The following is a 22,818-nucleotide window of genomic DNA, read 5'->3' as shown; positions in this document are numbered from 1 at the left end:
AGGGGATGAAAGAGTTATGTGGGGGGAGTGTCATGGAAGAGAAAAGGGCCCAGGAGAGAAACCAGAGTAATACCAAAACTTAAAACATGGGCAGAGAAAGGATTTCCTCCCCCTCCCCCCCAAAAAAGGAGATCAAGAGAAGGTAAAGCCAGAGAGAGGGAAACTAGAGAGAGGTTGCAGGAGGGAAACTAGTGGAGTGAGGTATCACAGAGGACAAGGGAAAAGCACATTTCAACGAGCAGGCTGTGGTCAACAACAGTAAACGCTGTCAAGAGATCAAGTGAGAAAAGCCCGAGAAGCATCTACGGAGGGAGCTCCAAGAAGGTATCTGTCCAGTTGGGTGAGAGCTGGGTCAGTGGAGGCAGAAGGCAGCTCACGGTGAATTGAGGAATTGGTGGAACCAGTGAATGCAGACAACTGTTTCAAAAAATTTGCCTTCAAAGTAGAAGATATAATCCCTAGATTTTCTTCCTAAAAGTAGGGACATGAGGCCACCATGAAGACTCACCTACCACCTTTGCATTAGCTCAATTACCTCACGGCCATGCTCTTGGTAGGCATGGCCTGTGTGTTGAAGGTGAACCAAGACATAATGGATGAGCACTGTAAGGGGTCTGGATGAGAGAGGAGGAGCAGGGCGCAGGCACCAGGGAACACGGACCAGGAGCTAGAAGTAAGCTGGAGTTACTATGCACACAGAGGCCAGGAATAGTCATGCTGGACAGGCAGCCCACCACCACCAGCTCTGTTATCCTGAATCCTTCACCATCGGGGTTTCCATTCTCACCCCTTCATGACATGAAGTAAAGTTTCTGACATTCACAACAACTCCTCAGATCTAATCTCCTCAACTCCTCTTAGTAACTTGTATTCCAAGGAGAAGATAGGAAAGTTCTGGCCTGGGTGGTGCTAAAAGGGACACAGAGGCAATGGCAGTAATCAACCTGAAAAGGTTGCCGTGATAGTGACCTGAGCCTAAAAACCAGGAGTTGAATTAGGCCCTACATCAGTAGCAAAACCAGCTGCATGGCTTGATTAAATGAAACATTATTTCTCAATTGCAATCATTCCCGGATCTCTAGGTTCTCTAAAATGCAACTGTGACTGAACTGGAAGGCTTAACTGTCTTCAGACTGTGATTACAGCACAGAGAGGAGACAAAGAATGGTGGTGAACATCACAAATAAAGACAGTATGTTTGTCTTATATGGAGACTAGCTAAGCTGCACAAACCGAGTTTCTGGCTGAAGTTTTTTTTTTCATTTTACTCAACTCAATATAATCATTTACCCACTGGATATTGCTTAAGGGGCAGAGTTTTCATCTAATTCTCATTTAAGGAGACTGAAAAGGAAAAACTAAATAATAATACCTCATTTGTGTATGGTGCTTGTCTTTCAAAGAAGACATCATAACCCATTTTATACGATCTAATTTACATTAACAATCCTTTTATAATGTAAATACTAGTAAGGGCTATTATCATCTTACAAAGGATGCAGAGAAGAAATCGAGGCATGCAGGTATGAAATGATGAGTTCAACAATGTAACTTCCATTTTAGAGATGTAACAGCGAGCTTGTTCTTCTTTTTGGTTTTATAAGGAAGCCATGCTTTAGAAAAACATGTTTATTAAGCTGTTACCTTACCCTTAAATTTTAAGATGAAAAATACCTTGCTTAAAAGAAATCACAAGGGCCAAAATGTTCATTTTGTTCCACAGATCAAAACTCTCTCCCAAATGTAGATGACAATCAATCAATTCCTATCACTCAAGTCTGATTTTAATCAGCACAGTTCTCACCATCTGTGCCACACATATTATGAGTCATTGGTGAGTATCACTCTCCTCTTTACGTATACTATGCTGCAGTGATCTTGTCATCTCAGTTGGACTTGGAAATTGCCATTCTATGTACTAATTCTGCATATATGTAAAGTCACTGACACTTTCAAGTTTGTATGAGCTTCCATTTGGGTGGGGGTAACATTTTTCTGATCTTTTCAGGTATTTGTTCATTCATTCATTCATTTATTCATACTCTCAAGCACTCACACATCCATTCAACAAGCATTGATTGTGTGCCCCAAATGTGAAAACATTACCCTAGATGTAAAAGAAAGAGGAAGAAGACAAAAATCACTCACTTCAGGAAACTCACAGCCCAATGAGGGAGTCAGAAGACCAAACAACTGTAGTTCAGTGTGGTAGGTGTGGAGATGGAGTGACACATGAAAACAGTCTGGGGACCATAGAGGGGGGTTGACCTCTGGCAAGGAAGGCCTCTTAGATCTGAGTATGCCAGGAAGAAGGGGATTGGGATATTCCGAGTAGAGGATACAGCATGAGCAAAGGCATAGATAAGAGCACCCTGTGCATTTGGGGAATCACAGGAAGCATGGTATAACCCCAGGTTCTTCCATATTCTATGACTGGTTCTATTTCATTATCCAGGCCCTGGACATCAACATGTGTGAAGAGAAAAGTGAAACTGTTAGTCACTCTGTCGTGTCCTACATTTTGTGACCGCATGGACTGTAGCCTGTCAGACTCCTCTCTCTGTGGAATTCTCCAGGCAAGAATACTGGAGTGGTTAGCCTTCTCTTCTCCAGGGGATCTTCCTGTTCCAGGGATCAAACCCAGGTCTCCTGAATTGCAGGTGGATTCTTTACTATCTGAGCCACCAGGGAAGCCCTAGGATGTCAACATAAATAATTTTATGAAGGGAAATATATGGTCCCTGGGTTGTCTTCAGTCATGTAAGTAAAAATACATTTTACATGGGATCTGTACCAAAGTACTTTTTGAAACACTATTTGAAAAATGTCACATAGGTATCAGGTCAAAATCAAAGCTTGGATCTGGTCTACCCAAAGTTTGTATTCTCCATATTTCATATCCAGGGGGAGGCAGGTAAGAACAGCCTACCTATTCATCGAATATAGGTAGGTGAATACTTAGTCCACCTCCATTATGATGTCCGTATAAAAGAATTATATAGAAATACTTCCAAATACAGCATTTTCAAATGCACAACATTGGGTGGGCCAGATTTTTCCTGTTTACCTCTTAACCATTCAGCCTTGGTACTGCCCAGCCATCAAAAACCAGCCTTATAGGTTCTTATCAATACCCCTACTACACAGTAGCAAGAGGAGTTTGGAAACAGTCTGAAAATTCTGCACCCAAGTCCCTGCAGGGACAGCTCTTTCCTGAAGCTTCTGAGAAGTCCTGCCTGAAGGTCTTTATGCACCTTTATGAACCAGGTCAGTAACAGATAAAATGCAACCACAGATAACTCACACTGAAACTTCCATAGACTAATCTACTGCCTGGGTAGCCCTACTCTGAAATCCCTGTTAATTACTAAAAGCTTTGCACCACCAAATTGCATCCATGTTTCTATTTGGAAATTTTTCAGAGACTCTAAGAGTTCAAAATAACTAATCTATGTTGGTTCCTGACCAATTATAGAATCCTCTCTAAGACAACATTTTCAATTTGGCTACACCATGCAGCATCTGGGATCTTATAATAGTTTCCTGACCAGGGATTGAACTTCCACCCTCTGCATAGAAAGCAAGGAGTCTTAACCACTGGATCACCAGCAAAGTCCCTCTAAGACATCATTTCTTCATTCATCTACTCCTTGACCCACTCAAAGAACATCAACTTCCTCATTTCTCATTCTCTTCAAGCCAATCCAGTCAGTATTTGTCCCCCATACTCCCATCACTTCTAGGCAAATAGATGTGGAAACAGTAGCTGACTTTATTTTTGGGGGCTCCAAAATCACTGCAGATGGGGATTGCAGCCATGAAATTAAAAGATGCTTACTCCTTGGAAGGAAAGTTATGACCAACCTAGAAAGCATATTCAAAAGCAGAGATATTACTTTGTCGACAAAGGTCCATCTAGTCAAGGCTATGGTTTTTCCAGTGGTCATGTATGGATGTGAGAGTTGGACTATAAAGAAAGCTGAGCACTGAAGAATTGACACTTTTGAACTGTGGTGTTAGAGAAGACTCCTGAGAGTCCCTTGGACTGCAAGGAGATCCAACCAGTCCATCCTAAAGAAGATCAGTCCTGAGTGTTCATTGGAAGGACTAATGTTGAAGCTGAAACTCCAATACTTTGGCCACCTGATGAGAAGAGCTGACTCATTTGAAAAGAGCCTGATTCTGGGAAAGATTGAGGGCAGGAGGAGAAGGGGACGACAGAGGATGACATGGTTGGATGGCATCACTGACTCAATGGACATGGGTTTGGGTAGACTCTGGCAGTTGGTGATGGATAGGGAGGCCTGGCATGCTGCGGTTCATGGGGTCGCAAAGAGTCAGACACGACTGAGCGACTGAACTGAACTGAAATTCTACTACAAACATACTTGTGAAGGCTGCAATGACCTCTGTGTTGTCAAATCCACTGGTCAGTTTTCCATCCTAATCTTACTGCCCTCTCAGCAGCCATAATACTTGGCCCTAGTGAGCCATCTCTTTTCACTGAAACATTTTCTTTGCTTTGCTTCCATCACACCACATGTGCTTCGTTTCTACCTTTTCAGTCTCTTTTGCTGGGTCCTTCCTGATTTCTGAATGCTGGGAGCTCCCTTGGGCTTGGTCCTCTACAATTGCCCATCTAGCTCATTGCTTTAAATACCATATCTCTTGTCCTAATGTCTGTCTTGGAAGCTGCGGAGGGTTTTTTCCCATAGAGACACTGAGGTTTGGGTTGGGCACTGAAGGAGGCAAAGAGTTGGCTGAGGAGAGTAGATCCTAAGGGAAAAGAGTGGGGAAAAGCACAAAAGTGTGGAAAGGCAAACTGCATTCAGAGAAGACAGGGCAGTCTGATGTGGGTTGAAAATAACTGGTTAGGGAGGTTGTAGTAATATCGAGAAGAACCTTGGTTTACAGTTAAGGGACTTTATGCTGGACTTCACGCTGAAGACAATAAGCATGAAAGGTATTACAGGTTCCTAAATAGGGAAGAGATGTGAACATTCATATTAAAAAAAATAAATAAAACTGTAGTAGCAGGATGACAGCCGAACTAGAGTAAACTGAGACTGGAGCCAGGAAAGCCAATTAGAAGGTCACTGTAATAGTCTAAGGAAGGGATTATGGTCTGAATCACCATAGCAGCAGGGGGATGAAGAGTAGTGAGAAATCCAAGGGAGATTTAGAAGTAGCATCGAGGACATAGTTATTGATTAGATAGCCACTTGGGAGTAGGGGAGAGAGGCCAAAGTTGAAGTGTAATGACATCAACTAAGCTAAATAGGAAGAGAGCAAAAGTGGGGGGAAGGGAGGATGATGATATTAAGTTCTCAGTGACTATAGGCTATCCAGTAGCAAATGAAAGACACATCTGCGGATCAGGAGCAAAGTTTGGACTGACTATATAGGTTCAGAAGTCAGGGCCCACTGGTAGCTAAATTTTCAGGATGGATGGGATATCCTGAGGAGGCCATAGAGTGAGAAGAATGCCAAGACCCTGAGGGGAAAAAAGCACGCAGGCAGCAGTCAGAGGAAGAAGAGCCGGAGGAGGAGATTGGAAAGGTCCAGAGAGATAGCACGAGAATGGGACAGAGTGAAGTCTGCAAGTAAAGGGAGAAGAAAGCTTCAAAGAAGAAAGGATAAACAATTCTCTTTGGGGTAGGATGAATGATAAAGTCTGGGGATTAGATCTGATGAGCACAGTTTCTAGAGCATTGGAAGTCAACCTGGAATGCATAAAGTGAAGACTCTTCTTGGAAGTTCGGCTGTGAGAGAAGCAGGAAATGGCTGGGAAGAAAATGGAGTTGGGCAAGGTGTAGACATTTTTTTATTTTAATGAAATGGAAGTCTTTAGTACAACAGATGGCTAGCTAGCTTCTGATTAAAGAACTCTTGTGAGTGCACTACTCCATAAGACAACCCCACTGCATTTTTTTAACCAGCAATTGATCACTCAGTTCAGTTCAGCATGTATTCGTTAAGTACCTTCTATGTCCAGAGCACTGGGCTTGGCATTCCAGTGCCTAAAAATATATGCAAAACATGAGGTGGATTTAGAATATTCAAAACTCACAAAGAAAATCTGTTGTAAGTCCACTATTGAGATATTATTACTATCAATATTTTCCTGTGTCCGTCCAGTCATTCTTCTCTTTTGAGCATATATATATTGAAAAATAAATTATCTACATTTTCTGATATCATGGCATCTTCCACAATCTGCTTCCTACTGGATGCATAGTTTTCATCAAAGGAACGTATTATGATTTATAGAATACTTCTTTTTGAACTTGTAGGTTATCTCTAAGTGTTCAATATTATAAAGAAGGTATGCTTTACTAAGTACTCTTATATTAAATGTTGTGAGTGTTTCTGGTTATTTTCTTAGGATAAAGTCTTAAAAATGAAATTACTCTTTTAAATGTTTTGCACATATTAAGATTTTAAGTACATAATGCCAAACTGCTCTCTAGAATGCTTGAATCAATTTGAAAGTGAAAGTGGCTCAGTCATGTCCAACTCTTCGCAATTCCATGGACTGTAGCCTGCGGGCTACTCTGTACATGGAATTTTCCAGGTCAGAATACTGAAGTGGGTAGCCGCTCCCTTCTCTACGGGATCTTCTCGACCCAGAGATCAAACCCAGGTCTCCTGCATTACAGGCAGATTCTTTACTGTCTGAGCCACCAGGGAAGCTCATGAACCAATTTACATGCCCCATATTGTATGAGGGTGTTTATTTCCCTGAATCTTTATCTATGGAAGTTATTATTTTAAAATTCTTGACAATTTGTTAGGTACAAAGATATCTGGTTTTATTTGGTGGCTCAGACAGTAAAAAGAACGTGCCTGCAATGCGGGAGACCCAGGTTTGATTCCTGGGTCAGGAAGATCCCCTGGAGAAGGGAATGGCTACCCACTCCAGCATTTGTGCCTGGAGAGATCCATGAACAGAGTAGCCTGGTAGGGTACAGTCCATGCGGTCACAAAGAGTCGGGCATGACTAAGTGACTGACACTTTCACTCTTCTTTCACTTCTTCTTTACTATTAACTCTGGATCTTTTTCATTTTAGTTGACCAGTTGAATTCCCTTTCTTCTCTTTTGCTTTTTCATATTCTTTACCCACATGGCTTGTTCATGTCTTTTACCTTCTCATGTTCTTTACACTTCTTTTTAAATGTATTTTTGTTATAAACTTGTAAGAGTACTTTATATATAAAGGACACTGCTGCTGCTGCTGCTAAGTTGCTTCAGTCGTGTCCGACTCTGTGCGACCCCATAGACGGCAGCCCATCAGGCTCCCCTGTCCCTGGGATTCTCCAGGCAAGAACACTGGAGTGGGTTGCCATTTCCTTCTCCAATGCATGAAAGTGAAAAGTGAAAGTGAAGTCGCTCAGCCGTGTCCAACTCTTAGTGACCCCATGGACTGAAGCCTACCAGGCTCCTCCTCCCATGGGATTTTCCAGGCAAGAGTACTGGAGTGGGGTGCTATTGCCTTCTCCGATAAAGGACACTACCCTTTGTCATATATATATTTGGTTGCAAAAATTCTACAATCTCTCATTTATCTTTTAATTTTGTTTGTGGTACTGTTTCATCTACATAAACTAAAAAGTTTCAAGTAGTCAAATCTATAAATGTTTTCCTTTTACAAATCATAAGCCTTTATTCTTTCACTCAGGTTTTTACCACTCTAAGGTCAAGAAATGCTTGCACCACTTTCATTTTTCAACACATATCACTTCTCTTGTATGAGTCATTTTTAATATTTAACTCTCTATTTATTGAAAATTTATTCCATTCCTTACTAATCATGTTTGTTCTATCCTTTGAGGATGCTTTGGTTTCAGGAAAGAGAAATCTAACTCAAATAGGCTTAAACAAAATATTGAATCTATTGGCTCCCGTAAGTAGAAAAGTTCAAAGACTTCAGGGACATGTTTGGCTAGATGGCTCACACAATGTGGAGAGGATTTGATGGTTCCCTCTTTACCTCTCTGCTTTAGTCCCTAGTGAGAGCTCCATTCTCAATAGACTCTCCCCTCCTGGTCCCTAGATGGTGGCCAAGACCTTCCAGGTTACATGCTACTGCTTTCACTGCCAGAGGAATGTGTCTTTGTCTTAGCATTACCACAAAAACCCTGACATTGTCTTTCCTTGATTGGACTGATTTAGGTCACATGCCCATACATGACGCAGTTGCTGGAGCCAAGGGCATAAAACTCACTGATAGACTTAGTCTGGACCACATGACCCTCACCCTGGAAATAAAGGTGGAGTTAGTTTTCTTGAAACTACATGGATGCCCTACAGAAAAGAGTGACTGAGAAAGAGGGATACATTCAAGAAGGTAACTAAGGTAAGGGACTATATCTTTAAATGTCAAGATCGTTGCTTTTGATGAAAAACAGCAAATCCTCTGCCATTTGAAAACATTTGTTCTACCACTATTAATGCAGTAGAAATTAGAGTTAAGATCATGAAAGACATGATCCTTTCCTTAGGTAAGAAATCCTTTACATTCAAGTTGTATAGGGATCACCTGGGCATATCGTAGTTTCAAAAAGTCTAATCATATGCGGTTGGAACAATTTCCTCCATGGCTAACTAATCTATAGGTTCTCTGAATTCCTTCTTTAAGACAGGTTCCATAGACCCAGTAGAAATAAGACCATAGCCCTAATTCTCCCCTGAATCCATTCTGGTAAAGTCTCTGTCTCCTGGCTACTTTTTTTCTGGTTAGTTATTTTGGTGATCCCTTGTCTTTTTTTTTTTAAACCATAAGTCTTACCTATACACTTTGCAATGTCTTTTCCTGGCTTGTGACCTGAGACCTATACCTTGACCTAAATATCTTTTAAGAGGAGCCCTCCAAGGAGTCAGCTAGAGCTAACTAAGTTGGCCTTTGGCGTGCTGGGGCTTTAAGTCGACCACATAGTGATTCAGAAGAGGCAAGACACAATAGTACCCACGTGCTGTGCGCCAGGCACAGCTCAAAATGTTCTGCCCAGGGAAAGCCATCATCTGACTCCATGAATGGATTAGTGACCTTATAAGAAGAGATGATCTCTCTCTACCTGTGGATACAGCAAGAAGGTGTTCATCTGCATCAGATACCAAATCTGCTGAGAGCTTGGTCTTGGACTTACTAGCCTTTAGAAGAGAGAAATAAACATTTTTTTGTATAAGTTATCCAGTCAATGGTATTGGTTATAGCAGCTCCAACTGACAAAGACATCATCCTCCCTGCCTCTGTGACCCTGTACAGCGACTGTACAGTGACTTGGCGTCTGTGGGCCAACAACAGTCTCTTTCTACCCCTTTGTAGAAGTTTTGATCACAGTTTTTCTTCTTGTCTTAGTCCTTTCTCTACTGCTGGCTGCTCTTCTGTTCTTCAACTTATTGTATGATATACCATCACTTAATTACTGTTTTTACAGCCCTCCCCCAAACATTGCAATGTGGGAGACCTGGGTTCAATCCCTGGGCTGGGAAGATCCTCTGGAGAAGGCAACGGCTACCCACGCCAGTATTCTGGCCTGGAAAATTCCATGGACAGAGGAGGCTGGCAGGCTACAGTCCATGGGTTGTACATGACTGAGTGACTTTCACTTTCACTTCTTTCTACCCAAACTTGACCACAATAAATACATCTATTGAAGACACGTTCTGATTTTAAAGGTATTAAAAATGTGTAGGGAAAGCCTTATATATTAGCGTCTAGTGAACTAGACTATAGCTGGATGATTCTGGCTTTTAGCCACCTGTTAACATCAGTCTGTCTCATTCAGTAACACTATTCCTTCTTTATTATTATCTTACTATAGAAAAGAAAGAAAGTGAAGTCGCTCGGTCATGTCCGACTCTTTGTGACCCCATGGATGGTAGCCTATCAGGCTCCTCCATCAATGGGATTTTCCAAGCAAGACTACTAGAATGGGTTGCTATTATCTTACTATATCTATAAACAAAAAACAAACAGAAAACCATTGTCTCCAGTACTTTTCTCAGAGCCTACTTGTCTCTGGATGTTAAGCCCTCTAGCATTATTTTCACAGGTCTGAGTCCTTCTTTAGAGTGAGTTTTCCCCTTACTCCTATCTATTTTCTGTGAGTGTCCTTTAAAAACAAGAGCTAATCAGACGCTCCTTGAGCAGCAACATTGATCTTTTTTACTTAGATGCTCTCTTTTCTGTATTGAAATCACTGGCTTTATAAGAGTTCAAATTTCAAGTCATTTTGCTACTCTTGAGCTCTCTTTCCTAGTTTCTGGCCAGATAGAGCTTTATGTCTGTATTTTCTCTTAACTTGCTCAAGTCTTCTTTATATCCGGTTAGCAAGCAAAGAATTGCCTTCTCCGGGTACTACAAATTCAAGGATACCGTGGTCACTTACTTTAAGCTGTATGTCACTTCCACTTCACCAACACATTCTTCTTAGCTGGTTAGAATTAAGCTTAGAACAGTACCTCTTCAATAAGCGATTAGTTTAAATTTAAGTCATGCCAACTTTATTTGATGCCCACTTTTCAGCAGAATGAGCTTGTCAGTAGATGTTGAAGTTCTCCATTACCCCTATATTGTGGCCCTGTCCTGTTAATTCTGTCATTTGTATTGGGAAAGCATTATTGATGTTGCCATAACAGGATCACAAGGCATGTTAGAACTAGCTGACAAAACATGGCCAGTGGAGAGAGAGTGTGAGCCCAGTAGGGAGTGAAGAGCTCTTTCTAGGGTATGGGCTGTAAATACAGAAGCTGGCTTGGATTAGGGCAGCTGAACTATGCAAGACCTGATGTCTCTCACCAAGGTGAAGTTCAAAAAGCTACTAATACTATGAAGTCCAGCATGAAGGCACACGTGTACAGTTTAAGGAGACCATGGCAGGAGTGTGGACAACACAATACAACCCTCTGGAATGAGGACTGGTCAGTGATAAGCTAAACAAGACATCAGAATCAAGGTCAAAAAGACCAGGGTTCAGGAGAATGTCCCAAATATAAAGGGAATCTGGATGCAAGGCAAAATGACCAGAGACAGAAGGTGTGGAGGTCAAGGTGGAAGCACAGAATTGAAAAAACATGGAGTGGGAGGTATAATAGGAGGAGCCTACAGATGTCAAAGGCTCACAGCTGACCTGACTGGAAGGAAGCAAGATGCTGGGGCTGATATTGATGACATCAGTTCAGTTCAGTTCAGTTCAGTCCCTCAATTGTGTCTGACTCTTTGTGACCCCATGAACTGCAGCACGCCAGGCCTCCCTGTCCATCACCAACTCCCGGAGTTCACTCAAATTCATGTCCATCAAGTTGGTGATGCCATCCAGCCATCTCATCCTCTGTCATCCCCTTCTCCTCCTGCCCCAAATCTGTACCATCATCAGAGTCTTTTCCAATGAGTCAACTCTTCACATGAGGTGGCCAAAGTATTGGAGTTTCAGCTTTAGCATCAGTCCTTCCAAAGAACACCCAGGACTGATCTCCTTTAGGATGGACTGGTTGGATCTCCTTGCAGTCCAAGGGACTATCAAGAGTCTTCTCCAACACTACAGTTCAAAAGCATCAATTCTTTGGCGCTCAGCTTTCTTTATAGTCCAACTCTCACATACATACACGACCACTGGAAGAACCATAGCCTTGACTAGATGAACCTTTGTTGGCAAAGGAACGTCTCTGCTTTTGAATATGCTATCTAGGTTGGTCATAACTTTCCTTCTGAGGAGTAAGCGTCTTTTAATTTCATGGCTGCAATCACCATATGCAGTAATTTTGGAGCCCCCAAAAATAAAGTCTGACAGTTTCCACTGTTTCCCCATCTATTTCCCATGATGTGATGGGACCAGATGCCATGATCTTTGTTTTCTGAATGTTGAGCTTTAAGCCAACTTGTTCACTCTCCTCTTTCACTTTCATCAAGAGGCTTTTTAGTTCCCCTTCACCTTCTGCCATAAGGGTGGTGTCATCTGCATATCTGAGGTTATTGATATTTCTCCCGGCAATCTTGATTCCAGCTTGTGCTTCTTCCAGCCCAGCGTTTCTCATGATGTACACAGCATATAAGTTAAATAAGCAGGGTGACAATATACAGCCTTGACGTACTCCTTTTCCTATTTGGTACCAGTCTGTTGTTCCATGTCCAGTTCTAACTGTTTCTTCCTGACCTGCATACAGGTTTCTCAAGAGGCAGGTCAGGTGGTCTGGTATTCCCATCTCTTTCAGAATTTTCCACAGTTTATTGTGATCCACACAGTCAAAGGCTTTGGCATAGTCAATAAAGCAGAACTAGATGTTTTTCTGACATACTTTCTCTCTGATCAGAACTGGCATTTAAATTTTGGGGAGCTCGGAGAACTAGAACTATAGGCAGGGCTCCTTAGATAATCCAGCATCTTGTTCCATCTGGAAGGCAAAGGCAAGACACCTAGCCAGCTGCCTTATTGTAAGCTCCTGTGACGTCACTTCTGCTTTTATTTTGATGGTTCTACCAGCCATCAACGTTCAGGTTTGTGAGTTTTCATTTGTATTCGTAAGTTCTTAACTCACATGGCTATTCTATTTTGCCTTTAATTGTGTGTTTCTTTTGAACAAATTATGTACCTTCATATTGGTGCAATACAACAACTAATTCCCTGGTGGCTCAGCTGGTAAGGAATCCACCTGCAATGCCGGAGACCTGGGTTTAATCCCTAGGTTGGGAAGATCCCCTGGAGAAGGGAACAGCTACCCACTCCAGTATTCTGGCTTGGAGAATTCCATGGACTGTATAGTCCATGGGGTCACAAAAAGTTGGACACGACTGATCGACTTTCACTTACTTATTACTTACTGTGTACAGGTACCATGCTAGCTGATTTACATATACTATGTCTTATTTAATTCCCACAGCACCTCCTTGGGAGGTGGGTATTACGATGCTCATTTTAAAAAGAGGAAAATGAAGCTTATATGGTTTATGTAATCATCCTGAGGTCACACATCTGGGACACAAAGTGCTCAGATTTAAACTTAATTTTTGCCTATGCATCTGAGGCTTAAACGACTATATTTATACTGTAATACATTCAAACCACTGACACCTGTCAGCCACTAGATTTTTAAATTTATCTTCTATCCTCTTTTATCTCTAACTCCCTAACAGTACTGCAGTATATAAAAATGATCATTAGTAAGTAGTTACTGAATGAATTAATGCAGCTTAAAAATGTTATTAGAATTACTATGTCCTCTCTTGGTTTGGGTGTTGATATAGACAAGCGATAAGAATTCTTCAGTTTGCTCTACAGAAACACGACACTGACATGCATTCATTCATTACATGGCTGAGAAGGGGCCAACTGGTAATCCACACTGAACTGAGGAGACATGCTAAGTCAGATGTAGGCAAATGTGTTTATATGTTCAAATAAATTTGAGAAGTTAAAATAAAGGGTATACATGAAACAGATTATTTTCTTCAGAGCTCTGAATCTGAAAATCTTTCTCACGACATGGTCTTCTTGTTTGTCTGAAATCAGAGGTTGCCAAACTAACATCCATGGGCCAAATCCAGCCCACCCCTGTTTTCGCATGGCCTGTCAGCTAAAAATGGTTTTCACATTGTTAAGTAGCTGAAAAACATCAAAAGAAGAATGATACTTCATGACATGCAAAACTTATATGAAATTCAAAGCTCATTTTCCATAAATAAAGCTTAATTGGAAACACAGCCAAGGTCATTCACTTACTTATTGTCTATGGCTGCTTTAGCACTACAAAGGCAGAGCTGAGTAGGTGGGACAGAGACTGTGTGGCCCACAAAGCCTGAACTATTACCCTTTACAGAAAAATTTACTAGTCTCTGGTCTCACTAAGTAACACAGGATGTTATAACATTTTAAATATTGTTTAAGTGACATCTATTACTTTGGTTTCTAACTGGAGGACCCTGGACCCAAAAGTCATGACATCTCTTTTTGCGGTGTAGAAGGTTTCCACATTCTCAGGACAAAGTCAAACCCTTTCCTCCTTCGGCATCCTCTACATTCTCTCCCGAAAGCAGTAGCACCTTTTGGCAGAAGCAATAACAAACTGAGAAGCTGGTGGTTTCTCTAAGAGGTAGTATGTTTCTTCCTAACCAAAGTCATTTTTCTCTTTGATTGGAAACTGGGGCTGGGCATCCTTATGAGTGGTTACAGTGTATTACAGAAACGGATTCTCCAGACTCCATCAACCAATTCAAGGTGATATGATGGAGTCACATTGGTGAGGAAAAGCAAATTGCTCTTTTTGTCATCACCCAGGACTTAAATAAAGACAAAAATGACTCAGAATGACGAGACACGGGTGCATATTATTTATCAAAATATTTTCAGGAGGCATTTAACACCCCAGCAACGTGGCATTGTGAGAGCTCAATTAACATGTTAGCTCGGGAGTAAAACCAAGGGATCTTTCTAAGATCAAGTTTGGTTTACAGTACAGTTCAAGAGAATATGCTTTATTTATTTATTGAGACACAAAGACACATATTATTGTTGTTGTTTTTTGTATCTCTATTTCTCTTTCTGTATCTTTGTCTTTCTCTCCAATTTAACAAAAATATACTGATCATTGATTATACCTGAGAGGTACAGGGAAAGCCCTAAGGATACAAAAATAAATCAGATAATTGCAACTTTCAAGGAGCTTACGGTTTATGAGGAAAACAAATTATAGTGATCTTCCTGGACTTTGGGGCAGCATTTAACATGAGTTGATGTTAAATGCTTAATATATTCTTAATATATCCTCCTTAATATATTCCTCTCTTGGTGGCTTTAGTCCCATAGTCTCCTGGTTTTAGTTCTCTGGTTTCTGATTCTCAGTCTCCATTATCAGGTCTTTTTTTTTCTCTCTCTCTATTCAATCTCTAAATGATCAGAGTTTAATCATGGGTCTGCTTTTCTTTTGATTCTATCTACCCTCCCTAGGCAATCTTCTCTCAAATTTATAAATCCAGTTCTAGCAACTCTCTTGAACTTCCAATCCATATAATGAAACTGCAGTAAACATCTCCACTTAGACAGATACTGCAATTCTGCAAATGTCCCAAGATTTTCCATCTCAGTCACTGACGTCCGTACTCATTCATCTCCTTTTTGAAGAAATCTCAAGTCAGTCATGATACTACCTCCCTCTCCATAACTCACTAATTCCATCCAATTGTCAAATTCTTTAAAATAGCTCTTGACTTGGATCATTTCTCTTCCTGAGCACACTATCACTGTAGATGAGGAAGCCATGCCTCACAATTTTTAACAGTTGTCCACCATTATGTGTAACTGTACCATAATTTATTTAACCATTTCTCTATCAATGGACATGTAGGTTGTTTTCATTCTTTATCTACCATAAATAATGCTTCAGCAAAGATACTGGAAGAGTCATTCTTCAATACTTGTCAGTATGTCTATTGGATAAATATAGAAAAATGGAGCTGCTAGGCCAAAGGCTTTGTACATTTAGAAATTTGATAAATACTGCCAAGTTACCCTCCACAGGGGTTATACCAATTTTCATCCTATTGACAATGTAAAATAATGCCCACTCCCCAGCCTGGCAAACTAAAGTATGCTAATTAAACTTTTTGATTTGTGTCAACTCAGTAAGTAAAATAAAGGAGAATAGGGTGGCAGATGATGACATGGTTAGATGGCATCACCGACTCAACGGACATGAATCTGAGCAAACTCCGGGAGATGGTGATGGATAGGGAAGCCTGGCATGCTGAAGTCCATGGGTTGCAGAGTCGGACACAACTTAGCAACTGAACAACAACAGTATGTAAAAAATATCTCTTATTGCAGTTGTAATTTGCATATTACTTGTTATTAGAAAGGCTGAGCACTTTTGCATATTTTAAAGACCTATTTGTGTTTCCTTAACTGCTCTCATAACTTTTACCCAGTCTCATGGGAGTTTTTGATGCTTTTCTTATTGATTAGTAGCAGTGCTCTGATTTCTTCTTAAATTATCCAATTTCCATATTCTTTCAGAATCCTAGTAATTTTTAAAACTCAGAATTTTATCAAATTTTCCCAAATAACAAGTAATCGTCAATTTTTAAAAATTTATTTTTCAATTGGAGTATGATTTCTTTACAATGTCGTGTTAGTTTCTGCTGTACAACAATGTGAATCAGCTATATGTATACACCCCATCCCTCCTGAGCTTCCCTCCCCTCACCACACCCACCCAGGTCATCACAGAGCACCAAGCTGAGCTCCCTGTGCCATACAGAAGCTTTCTACTCTCTATTTTACACATGGTAGTGTATACACATCAATGTTACTTCAAATGTTAACTCCATTATAGGGGAGCCCATTATGAATTGATTTGCAGAAGTCCTGACTACCTGCAAATAGCTTAAGACTGCTTATACCTCTATCTATGCTATGTCATTTAATTTTCCTAACAGCCCTACGAGGCATGTATTAGTATTAACTCCAAAATAAAGCTCAGAGAATATGAATGTCCAGGGTTACACAGCTAATAACCCTTCCACACCTGGAACCTTAAAAGTCTAGTAATCCACCATCACTGGCCATTCCTGAACCACATCAGGCTCTGGTCCTTGATGCCTCTAGTTTCTGATAACCAACTGCTCTTCTCTTTTGCCTTCTATAAACATGCGGTGAACATTTTTAAGTACCTACCATCTGCCAGGAATCCTCATGGGGTTTACATTTTAGAAGGGTTCTCATTTATAAGAATAAAAACACACAATAATAAAGCTTTACTAAGATGGGTGGGAAGGGGCAAGGAAGGGTACTTTCAGCCAGGTGGTCAGGGTGGACCTGCTTGAGGAAGTGACATTTAAACAAAGATTAGAATGATCAAATCCAGGAAAAGGAAATATCTAGATGAAGTCCTTTAAATACAAGAGCAAATCTAATGCATTCGAGGAATAGAAAAATAGACCACTGAAGTTGGAGTCAGAGGAGAGTGGTGGGAGAAGAGATCAAAGAGAGGTGGTCTGGGATGCCACAGAAGGCTTTCTGTCTGGCAAAGGAGTCTGAACTTTATTTCAAGTGTAATCAGAAGACAAGGAAGGATTCTAAGACAGAAGTGATACGATCTGTGTGTTATGATTTATGTCACTCTAGCTGCATTGTGGAGAGAGGAGGCAAAAGTGGAAATAGGAAAACCAATTAGAAGCTATTACAGGAGCCCACAAGATGATGTCTGTATTAGGGTGGTGGCAGTGGAAAGAGAAAGAGACAGATTTTGGAAATGTTTTTGAGGGTTAAAGTAGACCTAAATTCTTTATGGAGGAGACATGAGAATGGAGGAAAAGGAGAAGAACCGTGAATATCTACGTGCTTTTTGGCTTGAGCAAATGGTGGATGGTGACCTAGACAGCATATTAAAAAGTAGAGACATTACTTTGTCAACAAAGGTCCGTCTAGTCACGGCTATGGTTTTTCCAGTGGTCATGTATGGATGTGAGAGTTGGACTATAAAGAAACCTGAGATCCAACCAGTCCAACCTAAAGGAAATTAGTCCTGAATATTCATTGGAAGGACTGATGTTGAAGCTGAAACTCCAATACTTTGGCCACCTGATGCGAAGAGCTGACTCATTTGAAAAGACCCTGATGCTGGGAAAGATTGAGGGCAGGAGGAGAAGGGGACGACAGAGGATGAGATGGTTGGATGGCATCACTGACTCGATGGACATGGGTATGGGTAAACTCCGGGAGTTGGTGATGGACAGGGAGGCCTCGCGTGCTGCTTGGGGTAGCAAGGAGTCAGACACAACTGAATGACTGAACTGAATAAACTGATGTCATTCAATTTGAAGAAGCCCAAAAGTATCCAGAATTTCATATTACTATATTATTTCCTTCTTTCCCTATGCATCCTTAACCTCACAGATCATGATTTTCTCTTCCTGATATTTTCATTTTCCTTCCTACTTAGTCTTTAGTTCTTCTTATCCAAAAGAACTTTTTCTATCTACCTCCTCTACTCATATCCACTCCTCAGTCCACTGCAATCTGGTTACTATCTCCTTTTCCTAATAAACTCCTTCTTTCTGAACATAACACTGACCTTGTTGTTAAAACCAAGGAATCTCTGTCTATTTTTCTTGACCTCCGTTTAGCATTTCAAACTATTGCCAATTTCTCTTGACTTCTCCAAAACTACTTGTTCCTGGTCCTTCTACCTCTCTGGATGTTCTTTTTTGTGTATTTATTTCCTCATTTTTTTCAATGTTTGCATTCCCATAAGGTTTCAGAAGAGGTCCTTCTCTCTTCTTACTCTATACCTTTTATCTTGAAGATGTCATCTACTTCCAGGGACTGTTACTCATTCTGACGATTCCAGCACATCTCTCTCTCCTGAGCTCTCAACTCAAGTAATAGAAAGCTTCATTTTGATATCCTATGGATACTTCAAACACCATGCTTCAAATTAAACTAAATTCCCTCCTCAACCTATATCTCTTCATCTTGGCAAATGGTACCACCATCTTTCCATTTATCTGAGCTGTATTTCTTCTCCGGTTCCTGAATCCTGCAGACATAATCAATAATAAAATTCAGCTTGTTCTATACCCTGTTTTTCTTGAATCCTTCTCCTCTCTCCATTTCTATTCTTGTTGCTTTAGCTTAGGTGTCCATCATTTCCATCCCCATAATGCTGAAACAGCCTCCGAGCTAGTCTCCCTGCTTATTGTGTTGCTCACACTAATAAATTCTCCAAACTGGACTGAACTTTATAAAATGGACATTTGAGTGCCTCACTATGCTCCTTAAAACTCATCAGTAGTTCTCCAGTGGCTTTAGGGTAAGTTGAAATTTATTAGGAGGATATATAAGACTTTTCATAATACAAGACCTTGTTGATCTTTCTGGGTTCTGCTATGCATTCATACAAGACAGAATCTATTACTTGCTGGGCTCTGTCCTTCACCTTCAACTCTATGGGCACACCTTCTTACCCTCAGGACTTTACACATAATACTTTCTTTGCTTGGTCTACATTTCTCTTTGATTTGCCCACTTGTCTGGATTATTCTACTTATGCTTCAGATCTCCTCTCTAAATTCATTTTCTATGGTTAGGGACCGTGACTATGCAAGGTGAAGGTTAAATGTATACCTTTCCAATGAGCTCCCGTGTTGCTAACATCTTAGTATTGTATGATCAATTTTGCACTTATCTGTCTCCTCATTAAACTACAAGATCCTTCAGAGGAGACTGTGTTATTTATCTTTGTATTCCCACTGCCTAGCACGGTACTTGACACATAGCAGGCACTCAATAATGAATAAAGAAAGTGGAAGAGTTGGGTTTCAAAGTCAGATCTTCTCTGTCTGGTACAAATCTCACATTTCTTCATGCTACTTCTTAACATCTTGAGCCTGGAAATTTTTTAAATCTAGGTATATTTTTGCCTGTAACTAATTAAAATACAGGCAAATAACTAACTCCATGAGAGTTGAGTTAATCATGTAATTCTTTAATAGCCTTTATTCATCATTCCATCATTTTGCTCATCAAAGTACTTTGGGTTAAATGAATCTAAATTGAATGAAGGATCTTTTGATACACTTTTACATCCTTTCTACCTTTCCTCCTATTCCTCCTACAACACCTGAAAGTAAGCAGAGTTAAGTACTTTGGGAGTCAGGTAAATTTTATTTGTCTGGCAACTGACACTATAAAGTGATGTGTCAACAGCATACTCTTTCCCATTATAATTTCCTCCAAGGTTTCTATGGATAGGTATTAAAATTTCAGCGCCAAAATTTAACATTGCAAAATTCAGCTAAAATTGAAATTTTTATGCAGTGAGTTCAGTACAACACAGAATTTTGTAAATAGAATCTTAAAGATTCTATAGCCCAGCATTTCTGTTTAGCTTCCAAGAGGAAACAGACAGGAGAAGACTTGTACTAGCTCAACCAAGGTCATCCAGCCTATTAAAATTTCCTAACTTTCAGCTGGCTGGTCTCTCCTCAGTGCCATAGATACCCTATTCTCTTCCATCCAAACAAATTATCTTCATCAGAACCTACCTATTTACATAGATACATTTCTTTATGATATTGCCTTTTTTGGTATCCTTGTTATAAAGAGGAAGGAACTGAAAACTAAGCAAGGCTGTCTTATCCAGGGACATAGGAGAATTGGCAAAAGAGACAATTAGTACAGAGAGATGGGCTTCTATTTGTACTGTAGCCTTGTAATCACACTATGTTCTCTGAGTGCCCCAACGCTAACCCAAGCTTATTTGTACTTCTGGGGCCTGGATTCTATTCAGTTCTATGCCTTATTTAGTCTAAATGATTTCCCCAGCTTCAGTGTGTATTTTTTTTTTTTTTTGAGCTTTATTTTAGAAATATCATACTTAAATCTGCCCTCAAATTGAGTTTGTTTTAGTTCTAATGCTGAGGAATGAAGATTCTGGGTAAAAGAAATAAAGATGATGGGTTTTTCTAGGCTTTACATTTCAAGAATGGTTTTCTCAAATGGCAACTGGCAGTATACCTTATTCCTCAAATTATGACATTTTCTATGGGAATTAGAATTTAATTGGGATAATTGGTTTTCACAGCAAGCACAGATTTCTTTCCAAGAGTATCAGTTTGATAATATTTTACCAGCTAAAGCTACGAGACAAATATAAACCAGTTCTGAGAAACAGGAAGTGAACCTGACTGGTCTAGGCTGCGTGTCCCTGGTGGTGACGCACATACAGAAATCAAATTAGGAAAACAAGATATGTGGGTGTGAGGGAGTCGATAATAATTCAGGATGCTCCAACACAAGCGAGAACTCCTTTAACCAAATGCCATTCATTTTAATAGCACCCTGAGAAGTTTGATTTCCACATAACATACGAGTGATTAGAAAGCAGGACGAGCTTGAGTTCCCTAGCAACAGCATGTGCTTCTGAGACAGTCATTAGCCTTTCAGTTAATCCCGCCAACCCCTTACTGCTAATGTATGACTGACATTGAAAAAAAAAAAAAATGATGTTGCAGAAAGTGCTTTGATTTCCAGGAGCAAAATGGACAAGAATAATATATATATACATACATATGTATATATATAATATATATGTGTGTTTATGTTAAGTTGTCCTGAGAACTGCACTCAGGTAAAAGGAGCAATTTTCCTACATGCCCAGCCTGTCCCCATGTCCCCATGTTCACTGCTTTTAGTTCTACGTTTCTGAATCCCCTCCCAGTAAAGGGCAGCAGAGGTGAAAATTCTTCAGGCTTTAAGACAGTCCCCTCATCGAATGTAAATCATAGTCTGAAGCTGGGGTGGGCAGTTTGTGTGGCAGGACTGAGGCTGACAGAGGGTAAGGGGGGAGGGAAACCGCAAGGCGTAGTTTTCTTTCTCCTTTAAACAGCATAAACTACCCTGGTTGAAGCTGCTTGGGAAAGGCGGGTGGCAAAGGGAAAGAAGCTATTTTTCCTATTGATTGTTTAATTGCACCAGAGGCTGTTTGTCCAAGGCCACTGGCCAAGAGCATTATGTCTGTGGCTAAAGTGAGGTTGGGCAGGTTTCCATACCCTTTCCTAGTTTTAAACAAGGCAACCCATAAAGCTCAGCCAGGCTATAGGAATAGGGTGTATGTCGACTTCTGCTACTCAGCTGTACCCTAAAGCGCCAGGGCTGATGGGATGATGGTTTTCTAACTCTGAAACATTGCCTCTAGCTCGGTCCTTGGTTCAGGATGCACTACTCCTCTGTGTAGCTTGGGTCACCTGCGGGCCATTATTCGAACGGTAACTACTGCCACTGGTCATCCTTATTGTGGCCTGGGTCCCTTTCAGCTGGGGACTGGGCTCCTTCAGTTTGGCCAGGGTGATTCCTAGTTCTCCCCGCCTCCCCACCTAACCCCCTGCACGCTCCCTTCCCAAGGCGACCACCTGCGCCGCCCCACTTACCATCTGCCCCGCGGGGAGGGCCCCCCGGGGTGGCGGAGCCCTCCCTGCTCCCGGGCGGCTCTGGGGGAACTCGGTGTTTGCCTCCAGCCCTTCGCTACCGGAGAGATCAGGTTCCTCCCCTCCTCCCCCTCCAGCTCCGGCCGCCGCCGCCGCCGCCTCCTTCTTGCATGACACAGCAGAACCGCAGCTGCCGCAGCAAGTCCCAACCATCCGCCCAGGAAGCGCCGCAACCGGGACTCGGGAGGGGCGGAGGGGGAACCAGGCAGGGGCCACAGCCGAGGGGGATGCTTGCCCCCGCTTTGCACCACACACTCTTTTCCCAGCCCAGGGGCATGGGAACAAAATCAGGCTCAAGCCGACCAGGCCAAGCCCGTGAGGAAAGCTGGGGGTTCGGCGTCAGAAGGGATGGGACCAAAGAGAAGGGTGTGAAGGAGACCCCAATTGAGGCAGGTCATTGCAGGGGAAGAAGGGGAAGAAGAGGCCGAGAAGTCGAGGGCCAGACTGTGAAGGAGAATAAAGGAGGTCAAAGAAAGGTAAGGAGGTAGAGTTGCAGAGAAGGGAGACCGAGCTGGGAAGGGGAGGGGACCTGCTTTGGAAGGAGGACTGGGAGGGAGAATTTGGGGAGGCCTGAGCTAAGTATCTAGGCAGCACATGGTGAATTGGGAGGCAAAAGCAGGAAAGGGGAAAGGGATGTGAGAATTAGGCGTTAGATGGTAAGGTAAATATTGAGGGACATATTAAGGAATCAGAAGGGATGTAGTGGAGATCATGCATCATGGCTGATAATCAGAGGGAAACTGATGAGGTGGAAAGAGATATAGTCAAGGCAAAGAAAACATGATCTTCCGCCCCACTCTTCAGTTTCCTATGAAGTTTTTCATAATGCTGCCAATC

General features: G+C 41.4%; 1 protein-coding gene and 1 long non-coding RNA gene across 34 annotated transcripts in view; one reads left to right on the top strand and one right to left on the bottom strand.

Moving 5' to 3' along the window:
• The window catches only part of MKLN1 (muskelin 1), a 391,857-nt gene extending 369,854 nt beyond the window's left edge, over positions 1 to 22,003 (bottom strand). For all 3 annotated transcript variants that reach the window (XM_024990572.2, XM_024990571.2, XM_059885486.1), the window contains exon 1: positions 21,925 to 22,003. The gene's annotated coding sequence lies outside the window, so the exon portion shown is untranslated. The remainder of the gene's footprint in view (positions 1 to 21,924) is intronic.
• A 50-nt stretch (positions 22,004 to 22,053) lies between these two features.
• LOC107131356 (uncharacterized) overlaps positions 22,054 to 22,818 on the top strand; it is a 248,533-nt gene continuing 247,768 nt past the window's right edge. For 8 of the 31 annotated variants that reach the window (XR_009494345.1, XR_009494348.1, XR_009494339.1 and 5 more), the window contains exon 1: positions 22,061 to 22,457. This is a non-coding gene — a long non-coding RNA (uncharacterized lncRNA). Of the gene's footprint in view, positions 22,458 to 22,818 lie in introns of all 31 variants that reach the window. The other 23 variants (XR_009494360.1, XR_009494356.1, XR_009494361.1 and 20 more) reach the window with 11 other exon arrangements.

This window comes from Bos taurus, chromosome 4 (genome assembly GCF_002263795.3).
Source record: "Bos taurus isolate L1 Dominette 01449 registration number 42190680 breed Hereford chromosome 4, ARS-UCD2.0, whole genome shotgun sequence".
In the NCBI taxonomy this organism is placed as follows: Eukaryota; Metazoa; Chordata; class Mammalia; order Artiodactyla; family Bovidae; genus Bos; species Bos taurus.
The sequence above is the reverse complement of the archived record's forward strand: the minus strand, read 5'-3'. Positions and strand labels throughout refer to the sequence as shown.